Here is a 12,225-nt window from a genome sequence, read left to right as displayed (position 1 = left end):
AGACAGATGCATTAACACATGGCTTTTGCCTGCAATACGACATGTAATTCCACTAGATGGTGCACTTGCCTTACTTTTGGTGACTGCACCCAAACCAGCAGCACAGCGGAGGGAACCCTTGGTCATGGAGGCAAAGGGCAAAAAATTCAAGCTGAAAAAATTAAATGCTCATTCACCAGCGTAAATTAGTCTGAGCTAAATTGGTGTACTGAAAAAACGTGTGAGAACTTATCCGGTCACAACATATAATGGGGGAACAACGCGTAGTACCAGATAGTGCGAAACACCCTCGTGAATAAAAGAATTGCCTTGACCAATACGTTCCCCAGCGCGAGCCATGGATGAAAAAAATAGGGAAAATCCAAACGGAGATGATATTAGTTGAAAGTCATTCCTTAAAGCGATGCGTTTGGTTGGACTGAAAAACCATTGTGTGTAGATCCAACAGCTGACTGAAAAGAGCAACATCCATGCCACCACTGAAAAATTGAGCAGAGATAGCAGTGCGTGTCTCTTGCATTCTACCAGAATGACACAGAAAAAGGCAATAGGGACAAAGGGGCCAATTTGTTTCCTTACCTTCCAACGACAAAGTCTCTCATACAGCATTTTTAATAGCGATGGCTCAAGACGTTCATGGTAACACTTTCGCAAGTTTGTTCAGTCCGATGAGATTCGCATTTTAGCTCAAGGGGAGGGCGAAAAACACGAGGACAAATCTGATGTCCATTCACACTCCGATCTTCTCAGACACAAAGCTGAATACCCAAACTGCCCCCACACAATGAGCTCTAATCTGGAACTGGAACAAGTGGGGATAACACCTTGTGGCGAGAAATTGCGAGCCTCGAACAATGCTGCTGTCCCCATCGGACCCTTGTAATGTTTGTAAAAAAACACATTCAAATTGCTCTGAAATTACACTGTATAAAATGACGTGTCACTTCTTAAATTTCATCCTGTGTTGCTGCTCAAAAGGGAGAATAATAATGATCCTCGCTTCGACGTGAGTCGTTGGTGCGACACGGGCCAGACAAAATCATGCACTGAAGAACAGAAAATCTGACTCAACTGCACAAAGCAAGGACCTTTAAGGAGCTCCCTAGGCTTTGCTTAAGCACCATCAGCCAACAAATTGGTGTGATTGTATAAGGGCTTCAGACCACGTGACACTCAGTGTGTGTCCCAATGTGATTAGGCAGATCAAGTTCTAAGAGGGAACATCTTGATATTTGTGTCTCTAGTAAATATCGATAAAACCAATTTTTTTTTTACTTGAAAAATATGATTGCACTTTTTGAAATTATTGACTTCTGAAATTAATAATTATGTTGAGGAAAGTATTTTAATACCATTTACTTGACATTTTCAGGTCATTAAATTCAAATTCAAAATTTTAAATTCTTGCAGAAATTATATATTAATAAAACCAACTAGAAATAAATGTATTAAACCAACATGGACATAAATATTGAATTTCTATGAACATGACACATGTTTTAATCTAGATTAAATTTTATCATTTTAGACAACCTTATTTGTCAATGACCCATAACAGATTAAGCATACTAAATGTCTATATACTATATTATAAAATATAATATTTATATATTTGTAACATCGAATAAAGTGTATAACTCCTGACTGCAACCTAAAAATAAAAACAGTTGTTCATTTAAAAAGCAAGTACCCCCTCTGCTGGCTACAGGAAATATTTCTGTGCTCAAATCATTCATTGTCATAAACATTCTTTAACATCCTCAAGCCACCTAAATTAATTAATTTAAACTGAAATCTGATTAGGCTATTTCTCTTTATATTGTTATGCACTTATTTTCAGTGCACATATGTCTATGAACATGAATATATTTGTATGCACATATTTTGTATACATATTAATATGAATATATTTTTATGCACATAATTTTTGCACACATATATCAATGCATATATTTTAATGTGCATGTTTTATAAATGCTGTGCAGAGACAATACATATAAGATTGTCCCCATCGTTTCAGCTCGTCTGTCCTATCAGTGTTAAGTTTTACATGTGATGTGTTTCATGGACAGCTGAATACTCACTTTCATTGTCATCCCAGACAATTCACTGTTTGGAAGCTGTTGATTATTGCAACCACTGACCTCAGAACACAGATTTACAAATTAAATAAATAAATTAATTAATCATTGGAATTCAACCTATTCATTGTCAGGAGAAAAACATATTGGTGAAATTTGTTTTTGTGTTAAAATATTTTATCCTACCTCAGCTCAATAGGCAGAGACAACCAAAAATATGCCATTTGTGGGATGATTTCTGCAAAATGTGTAAACAGTCTCTTTGTGGCATTATTTAACATTGAGAATGCCAACCAGCCTGACACAGCAACATTGATTTAACTGTGACTTTGGGGTGGGATTATATGGTTGTCCTACACACTTCATCTTTTAGAAATACATTTAATCACTAGAACACCTATACTCTAAAAAGCACAGTGAGCAATTTGTTTCTTAAAAAATTAAATAAATGACCATCATATTTCCAATACCATACACACCATTTCCAAAGCCTGAATATTTAGAATACAAAATCAGAGATTCACGTGAGATTCTGGCTCCTGTATTTGGCATTGATGTGCTCTCTGCATTAACGGAAAAGAATGAGAAACAAAAAACTGATCAAAAAGAATAGATCACACTTCACTATCGTTATATGACTAAGTATAGTTTTACTTATGACTCACAGTCTGCATGAAAGTTCTTGCTCTGTCTTTTAATTTCTGTCACATTAGTATCAGTTTTGTCTGCCAATGCTCCAAAATCTCCAGCTTAATGACCTGATTGTCTGTCCCACGGTCTTTATGGAGAAATCATGAGATCATGACTTTAGTTTCCCTGCATTATTTTTATGTGTGCCATGAATTTTTGTGTATACCTCTTAAATCTGGCATATGAGTTTCCTTATTTATGCAAATACATAAGGTTGAGTGCACAAGTTCGCATTCCCCTTTTGCAGGGACGTGTACAGACATTTTGGGGGGCAGGGGGTCAAGTGGATTTTTTTTTTTTTAAACAAAACGTTAAATATATTAACACAACTCTGACTTCCTTAACAATTTATTTTAATTCCCTCACACTCACGCTATTGTTTCATACTCTTTACATTTACATTTATTTATTTAGCAGAAGCTTTTATCCAAAGCAACTTACAAAAGAGGAAAATGTAAGCGAATCATCTTAAGGAGACAGTGGTAAAAAGTGTCATATTACAAAGTTTCACTAGCATCAGAATAGTATTCAAAACATATAGTTAAGTACTAGTTAAGTGCTCTTGGAAAAGATGCGTTTTGAGTAGTTTTTTGAAGACAGAGAGTGAGTCAGCTTCACGGATGGAGTTGGGAAGGTCATTCTACCAACGTGGTATGATGAAGCGGAAAGACCGAGAAAGTGTTTTGATGCCTCTTTGTGTTGGTACAACAAGGCGACATTCCTTAGACGACAGCAGGCTTCTGGCGGGAGTGTAGTTCTGCATAAATTATTTTAGGTATGCTGGAGCAGACCCAGTGACTGTTCTGTATGCAGGATCAGAGCCTTGAATTTAATATGTGCATCTACCGGCAGCCAGTGGAGAGAGACAAAGAGTGGTGTAACATGTGCTCTCTTTGGTTCATTTAAGACCAGACGTGCTGCTGCATTCTCACACAATGAATTAGTATTGTTATCAAACCAAATTACACTGTTCCATATATTCTTGCCACTTCTTGTTCTTGTAAATACAAGTTGAGCTATTATAATGGGTAATTGCTAGTGTCACCAGTTATCAACAGAATGATAAGACTGCTCATATTTGGTAAAATAATGTTTTACATGAAAGTGTTTAATGCATTTGTAAAGGAAAGTAATCATTTTTTTCTTATCTGACTTTTAATGGGACAAGTCACAAATCATGCTTCTGAGATGAGAGATGTTTTCAGAGTGCTTTCAAATGGAGATGGTGAAATTATGGTGAGCAGAGAGAAAGAGGACAGCAGGGTGGAAGAGTAAAACAGACACAAAAAAGGCTCAAATGATCTGATAGTTCCTCTGTTTTATCATATCACGGTCTCTCTGAGACACACAAAGTGTTCGGTCTAATGTGAGCAGATCTACAGTGACTTCAATCTCAACAAAAATGAAGAGGGGGAAATGCCATTTCTCCAGTCAATTAATGTCCACAATTACTGTACCAGCTGTGCTCCATCTGTGCTTATAGTGCTGCCTTTGGTCCACACATTTGTGCAAGACTGAAGTTTTTTGTTTGTTTTGTTTTTTTTGCAGTAAACGTCTTCTGTAAGAGCAGGAACAACGTCCTGTTTACTGTTGTAACCTCCATTCCCTGATGGAGGGAATGAGATGTTTTGTTGGTGTAGTGACACTAGGGAACACTCTTGGGAGCCCCAAACACTTTTGATCTTTGAGAAAAGCCCAATGGGAATTGGCGAGTGGAATTTGGATGCCACTCCTCCGGACATACGGGTATAAACTACCCTCAACCACTCATTTAGGTTTTGCGCTGAGGTAGTCAGCTCCGCATCAGCCTCAGACTGATTTTTCTCTCTCTGCCTGAATAATGCAGAGTACGCCCCAGGGTGCTTCGACAGCTGAAAGAGTATATTTTCTTCTAAAAGAGTGTGCACTAATGGATAGCGTCTTTTTAAATATGTCTTTCCATCTGTGTGTAGTTCCTGGATGTGCTTGCTATCTCTCCACCTCTGATGGCCACGAGCGCTGTGTCTGGGTCATAGTCACGTTGAGGCAGCATTTGTGGATGGTCCATGTTCTCACTACCATCATCCCAGAACTCGACTGGGGCAAACAAGTGTACTGGGGAATGGGAGGTCTGTGGGGTATTACCCAGCGGAACCATATGGATCACCCCAACACTGACCCCCCTCACCATTCTAAATAGCACTGTGGCAGCAGTGGAGTCATTCAGGTTACTGGGCACTACCATCTCACAGGATCTGAAGTGGGAGTCACACATTGACTTCATTGTGAAAAAGACCCAACAGAGGTTGTACTTCCTTTGCCAGCTGAGGAAGTTCAACCTGCCACAGGCGCTGCTGATACAGTTCAACACAGCAGTCATTGAGTCTGTCCTCTGCACTTCAGTAACTGTCTGGTTTGGTGCTGCTACGAAATCAGAACATCAGAAGACTACAAAGGACAGTTCGGACTGCTGAGAGGATTAACCCCCCCCCTTCAAGAACTATACACTTCCAGAGTGAGGAAAAAGGCTGGTAAAATCACTCTGGATCCCACTCACCCAGCCCATTACCTTTTTGAACTGTTGCCTTCTGGCTGACGCTTCAGAGCTCTGAGCATCAGAACCGTCAGGCACAGGAACAGTTTTTTCCCTCAGGCTATCCATCTCATGAACAGTTAAATTGCCCCATAGAGCAATAATTATGTGCAATACACAGTTAAGTCTATTTATATTATCCAACATATCCACTTCTGCCATTACATACATTGCTCTGTACATAATATACTGTATTTTTGTTCTTTATATAACGGATTTGTATTAGATTTGCACTACGTGTGTGTATGTGTGTATGTATGAAGGTGTGTGTCTGTAATTATATGTATACTTATTTATTTTTATTATTCATTTTTTTATTATTATCTATGTCTTGCTGCTGCTTTTGTATTGTTTTTGTATTGTTGTGCACTGGAAGCTCCTGTCACCAAGACAAATTCCTTGTATGTGTAAGCATACTTGGCAATAAAGCTGATTCTGATTATGATACCTTTCAGCAAATTCATTGTTTTTTCAAATTACACTGGAAGTGATGTTAATAATACATTAGTGCTGAAGATAATGGAAAAAAACAGTTATCCACGTTTTTGTAGGCTGAACTCATGATAAATTATTGAAAAAATGCTTTTCAGCTGAAATAAAAAATATAATTTATTGAATAGTTCACCCCAAAATTTCAATTCTCTCATGATTTACCCTCCTGGTGTCCTAGATGTTTCTGACTCTTTCCTCTGTAGAACAAAAATAAAGATTTTTAGAAGAAAATCTCAGTTCTGTAGATCCTCACAATATAAGTGAATAAGTGCCAACATTTTGAAGCTCCAAAATCCACATACTGTAAAGACAGCATAAAAGTAATCCATATGACTCCAGTGGTTAAGTCCATGTGTTCAGACATGATAAGGTAGATTTGGGTGAGAAAATCTACACATTCAAGAAATTTTCCTCCCTGCCCAGTAGGGGGCGATACATACAAATAATGTGAATCACCAAAAACAGAAGAAGAAATTGATGGTGAAGGAAAAAGGACTAAAACACTGATCTGTTTCTCGCCCTATCATATCGCTTCTGAAGACATGGAATAAAACACTGGAGTTGGATGGGTTACATTTATGTTGGCCTTATGTGGATTTTGGAGCTTCAAAATTTTGACACCCATTCACTTGAATTGTGTGGACCTACAGAGCTGAGATATTCTTTAAAACCTTAATATGTGTTCTGCTAAAGAAAGAAAGTCATACACATCTGGGATAACATGAGGGTGAGTAAATGATGAGAGAATTAGTACTCTCTTTTCATTTTTTTTTAAAGTTAGTTTTCACTGTCATATCAGGCATTCTACTATTTACTGTAATCCTCAAGAACATTATATCATATGATACAATATTTTTAGTAAAATAGCCTATTGTCATACTGACTGGAACTCTAAATATTCATGTGCGTAATAAAGAAGTATTTGTATAATACCCGCTCATCCACATACCATGGCACTAATACTGTCAACCAATTACAGTAATAATCCACAACAAAGTTTCAAATGTGAACTGTTAACACCACCTCAAACTTATTTTTTTACTATTTTCAGATCACATCACAATTGTTTTGGAGTACATATCATCTCAGACATAAAAACTAGCTAATATGTTAACAGGTACATGTGAATGGTTTAAATGCTTTAAAAAAAGTTGGATTTTTATTATTTATTTGTACTCAGGGGTAATACAATTATGACCTGAATTACTATGAGACTCATTACAAATGTTAAAATAAAATAATTGACTTTTGCATATATGCACACAGAACAGATTGTGAACGAGATCCTCTATCAAAACACATGCTGAATGTCACTTTATCATCCTCCACAAGGCGGCGCACTGAATGACGCTCCCCCTCCACACTGTCCCAGTCTGGCGAACCAAAACAAATCCTCCATCCTTCCGTGCAATGCGATCCCACACCACCTTCCGGCTCCCGCAGCAAGTTTGTGTGAGCCAGTCATGCGATAGTGTTCATAGAAAGACCGCACACTTTTGCCAGATAACCATCGGAGCCAGCGTTAGTAATAAAGAATGGTGTCCCAGTGAGAACCGTCAAGATAGAGCACCCAAATAACGAGCCAGTCACCGGCGGATAAGACGAACACAGACCGCGATCAACAGGACGCTTCAGTCTTTCCCGACAGGACACCAGCGAGGATTGCTTGAGCTCACATCCCAAAGAGCACACACGCAGGTGGGACAGACAGACGTCTATTGGAAGTTCTTGATAAGGTGCGTTAATGAAATGAAACGTCTCTCTTTTCCGTGTTTGTGAGTTTTACCTGCATTTGTGTCTCATCTGCAGACGAATAAGTGAATTGGTTATAAAGCAGGCCAGGCAACTCAGCTGAGCTAACAAAGAAACTCAAATGACGAGCTATTTACATTTCTGCTCATTACGAAACACACCATGGAAACCATAGTTTCCGCCAAAATAGCTTACTATGTTCTACTGCAAATTGCGAAATGAAGACAGTGACGAACTTGTACATTTTTAATTGGGAACATTTTGGTAATCTGGTAATAGCTAACACTGCCAACAAAATAGAGATACAGCTAAAAGAAATAGGCTAAAGCAAAATGAAAGAGATTGTGAGGCTTTACACTGCTCAATTATTAGGCAAATTGTATTCCTCAGGATTAATTTTATTGTTGGACAAACACAATGCTCTCAGTCAATCCAAAATGTTATTGAACCTCAAACCTGAATGTTAACAACGAAAAAGTGCATTTTGTCTTTCTCAGGGGAATATATAATGTGCACAATTATTAGGCAACTAAAATACACAAATATTTTCTCCCAACTCAATTGTTTATTCTCAATTTTTAGAGTAGGTGCAACAAATAAGTAACACAAAATGACAATTAAATAAAAATGTTGGGCTCTTTAAAATATGCAGTGACCAATATAGCCACCTTTAATTTCAATAACTGCAATGAGTTGTCCATCCACGGAGTCTGTCAGTTTCTTGATCTGTTCACGATCAACTTTCACTGAAGCAGGAACTACAGCCTCCCAAATGCTGTTCAAAGAGGTGTATTGTCTTCCCTCACTGTAAATCTCACATTTGAGAAGGGCCCACAAGTTCTCAGTAGGATTTAAGTCAGGTGAGGAAGGGGGCCCAAGTCATTATTTGGGCATCTTTGAGGCCCTTGCTGTCTAGCCAAGAAGTGGAGTACTTGGATGCATGTGTTGGAGCATTGTCCTGCATAAAGATCATGGCTTTCTTGAATGCTGAGGACTTCTTCCTGTTCCACTTCCAGAAACTGGCAGTAGGTTTGAGAGTTGAGTTTCAGTCCATCTTCAACTCGAAAAGGTCCAACTACCTCATTCTTAATGATAGCAGCCCATATCAGTACCCCTCCTCCACCTTGCTGGCACTTGACTCGAAGTGGTGCCCTGTGTCCATTAGTTATCCAGCCATGGGCCCATCCATCTGGCCCATCAATCCAGAACACATGAGTCACTCTCATTTCATCTGCCCATAAAACCTTTGAAAAATCTGTCTTCATGTATTTCTTTGCCCAATCCTGATGCTTCAACTTGTGAATATATTCAGTGGTGGTCGTGTTTCAGCTTTCTTGACTCTGAGCACTTGACACCTTGTACTTCTGGACAGTCCAGGTAGGTTGCAGTTCTGGAATATGGTAGAACTGGAGGAAAATGGGTTCCTGGTAGCTTCACGTTTTATTCTTCTCAAGTCTTTGGCAGTTTATTTGCGCCTTTTCTTCTCCATGCATTTTTTGCACACCAGTTGACTATTCGCAACAAAACGGTTGATTGTTCGGTAGTCACGCCTCAATAGTTTAGCTATTTCAAGAGTGTTGCATCGGTCTCAAAAGCATTTTAAAATTATTGACTTTTCAGTATCAGTTAAATCTCTTTTTTGGCCCATTTTACCTGAGGTAATGAAGCTGCCTAATAATTATGCACACCTTGATATAAGGTGTTAGTCACACCCTCCCTCATTACACAAATACATACCACCTGAAAATGATTGAATCCAATCAGCATTCAAGTTTATATGGATTGGAGTTGGAAAATTTGCATGGAAACAATGATAAGATCAGAATACTCACTTGCCTAATAATTGTGCACAGTGTATACAATGTTTGAAGGAAATACCAATTTTAAATTAAACGTGTTATGATTTTTCAGTAGGAACAATAACTGTATTAACTAGGGTATTTTGGCTGAAACTTTGCTATAGGGGTAATTCTGTGTACGTGTCTTTGTGCCTTTATTCTCCATTATGGATTTACATTTATTTTAAGCTTTAAATGTTTGGGACTTTTCTTTTCTACATTTTCTCATAGTGTTAATGTACAGTAAAAGGCTCATACTTGCTTGTGGTTTATTATACTGTTATTTTCCAAACTTTATTTTTTTCCTAAACTTTTTTTGTTATTTTTTTTATTTTAACTTAAGGGGGTCGCATAGCGGATACTTCTGGTGGCCGACATAGCACGTTCAAAAATTTGAAACAACTGTTTTCAATGAAGGTAAACACACCCCCTTGTCGGTGGCGCCCAGCTACGTCTCCGGAGGCTGCTCAAATTTCTGCCGCGCCAAAGAGCACAACTCACATATTTTACATTAAATTTGACCCAAATCATTATCAAAGGACATAGATTATTTACTCTAGCATTGTTCATTCTTGAAGAAGGGAAACCTTGGTAAATTTAGTGTTTACTGTCTGCCTGCTGAACCACATCAACATACCTGGTGGTGTTTGATACATGTGCTGTGTCCTAGCTGCGACGTGGCGTGGTGCTTCTCATCCGGTCTGTGACCACCTTTACAGTTTTCGCATAATAGATGATAAAAAATGGGAAAAACCCCATAGAAATGCATTGATGGAATGTTCGTTAATTCAAACTCCAACTGTCAAAAATTCAAATGTAAACAAACCCTAAAAAAAGCATTTAATCTGCTTTAAGCTGCTCTTTCTTTGTCTGTCTGTCTTAGTGACTATCTGCATATAGCTAGCTAGCTAGCTGTTTGTCTTACTGTAATGTCTGCATAACCATCAAAATTAAAACTTTCGTTTAGTTTAAACTTTCAGAAAAGGCGTTGTCACGGCAAAATAAGTTTACTAATAACTTTACCTACTACAGAATCTGGTTTATTAGGATATATTATGCATTGAAATTATGATTATTATTGTTTTTAGTGTAAACATTAAGTGAGTTCTTGCTGTTTATTTCAGGTAGTTGTTATTCAAGTTTTTCTCCAACGAGTCAAGCTGTGAAATATAGTGGATCAATTGTGTACTTGGTAACATTGTAGCACTGTATACATGTTATAGAGTTAGCATTGTTCTTTTTTTAAAACATTTGCATACAGTTCCAAGAGGTCCGGTCTCTACATTACCTTCCCAGCAAAGGTCAGGACAGTATGTTGCTTACATTTTTTTTTTTTTTATATTTTTTATAACTTGCCAGGTGTCAGATAACTAGCACAAAACTTCAGAGCTCTGTCCGGATTTAATTGTCCTTCGGTTTGGATCCGGACCGGAGTCCTCCAATTGAGTACCTCTGGCAAAAAGTATATTTGGAGGTTGTTAATGTAGCTTATGTGTCAGAGCAGATGGTCGAATAACATTTAGTTGTTTTGGGGCTTGTGGTGCTAAGAAAACTCCACTTTCCCTGTAGCCTTTCCTGGCTCAATCACAGTTGAACTTAAAAGATTTTCTGTTATGTTGACATTTCTGTTTCATTTACGCACAATGATCAGGTATGGATGACCGACTGGGCCAGTGCCCAGGGGTCCTTGACTACCAGGGGCCCTTGACTGCCAGGGGGGGACCTGGGATTTAAGGTTGCACAATCCAGTTTGCCGATCCCCCTGCTCGAAAACCCATCAACAAATGAGGGGGGCACTTGGAGATAATTGGCCCTGGGGCCTTTGCAATTCATAATTCGTCCCTAACAATGATTGATGAATCGGGTCAGTTGTGCAGGTGAACTTGAATCGGTTCAAGTGCAGGTGATGCAGGTAATGAGCCACACTAGGGAGGCTTCCATGATGTGTATTGAAGCATTGCCAGTCGTGTTCATTCATTGCTTTTGTTCTTCAGGTAGAATATGTAAAGTATTTTCCTGCTGCAAAACTGGCTGGACCAGTGTTAATGGTGTACACACATGCAGGATGAAAGAAAGAAAAAAATCATTCAGGCAGGAAACACAGTGGCGTCAAGAATGCTTCCAGGCAATTGGTTGGTCCTTGATATCTAGGTACTTGCCAGGTTAGTTGAAAGATTTGCTGTGGTAAATCTGTTTGTCATATGCTGAAAAAAGTGCAACATTCTTAAAGCATCATTTTTTTTCATTTATATTTTATTTAAGATTCAAGCAGTTTGGCTTTTTTTATGTTTTTGGTCAGATGCCTCAGGCTTTTTCTTTGCTAAATTCGCTGGAAAGAATGTGACGTCAGGGTTTTTTTGTTTTTGTTCCTATTAAAACCGGAACCTTTTGCATTTAAGAACTGTTATGTTGTTGCAGTGGTTATAAAACCTACTTACCACCTTTGATGAAATCAAAACATCCAAGTACTAGCTAGTCTCAACAATGTTCCAGAGGGACTTCACGGTCTGTCAAAAGGGTCCATGGACAACAGGGAGGTTTTCTGGAATCTGTTTGAAAACAGCGATTATTTTAGCATTTCCATTTAGTGATGCTAGTGGCACCTGGGCTCGACAATAAGGACTGCCCGATGGCCCGGAGCCAGTGTGAGAAAGATTAGGGCCAGTTGCTAGAACTGTCACTTACCCGATCAGGCCTGTGCTGCATTTATAACATTAGTGCAAGCAAACAACAAGCGAGAGAGCAGAAAAATTACACAGATCGAACGATGTCTTCTAACCGAGGAGTTTGCGCGAGTATA

At 38.5% G+C, this 12,225-nt stretch overlaps 1 protein-coding gene across 2 annotated transcripts in view; it reads left to right on the top strand.

The window, feature by feature from the left end:
- Positions 1-6,872: 6,872 nt before the first annotated feature.
- Positions 6,873-12,225, top strand: part of LOC127630885 (titin homolog) — a 61,461-nt gene continuing 56,108 nt past the window's right edge. The window contains exon 1 of one of the 2 annotated variants that reach the window (XM_052108734.1): positions 6,873-7,533. The gene's annotated coding sequence lies outside the window, so the exon portion shown is untranslated. Of the gene's footprint in view, positions 7,572-12,225 lie in introns of both variants that reach the window. The other variant, XM_052108733.1, reaches the window with a different exon arrangement.

This window comes from Xyrauchen texanus, chromosome 37, assembly GCF_025860055.1.
Source record: "Xyrauchen texanus isolate HMW12.3.18 chromosome 37, RBS_HiC_50CHRs, whole genome shotgun sequence".
NCBI classification, from domain to species: Eukaryota; Metazoa; Chordata; class Actinopteri; order Cypriniformes; family Catostomidae; genus Xyrauchen; species Xyrauchen texanus.
The sequence above is the reverse complement of the archived record's forward strand: the minus strand, read 5'-3'. Positions and strand labels throughout refer to the sequence as shown.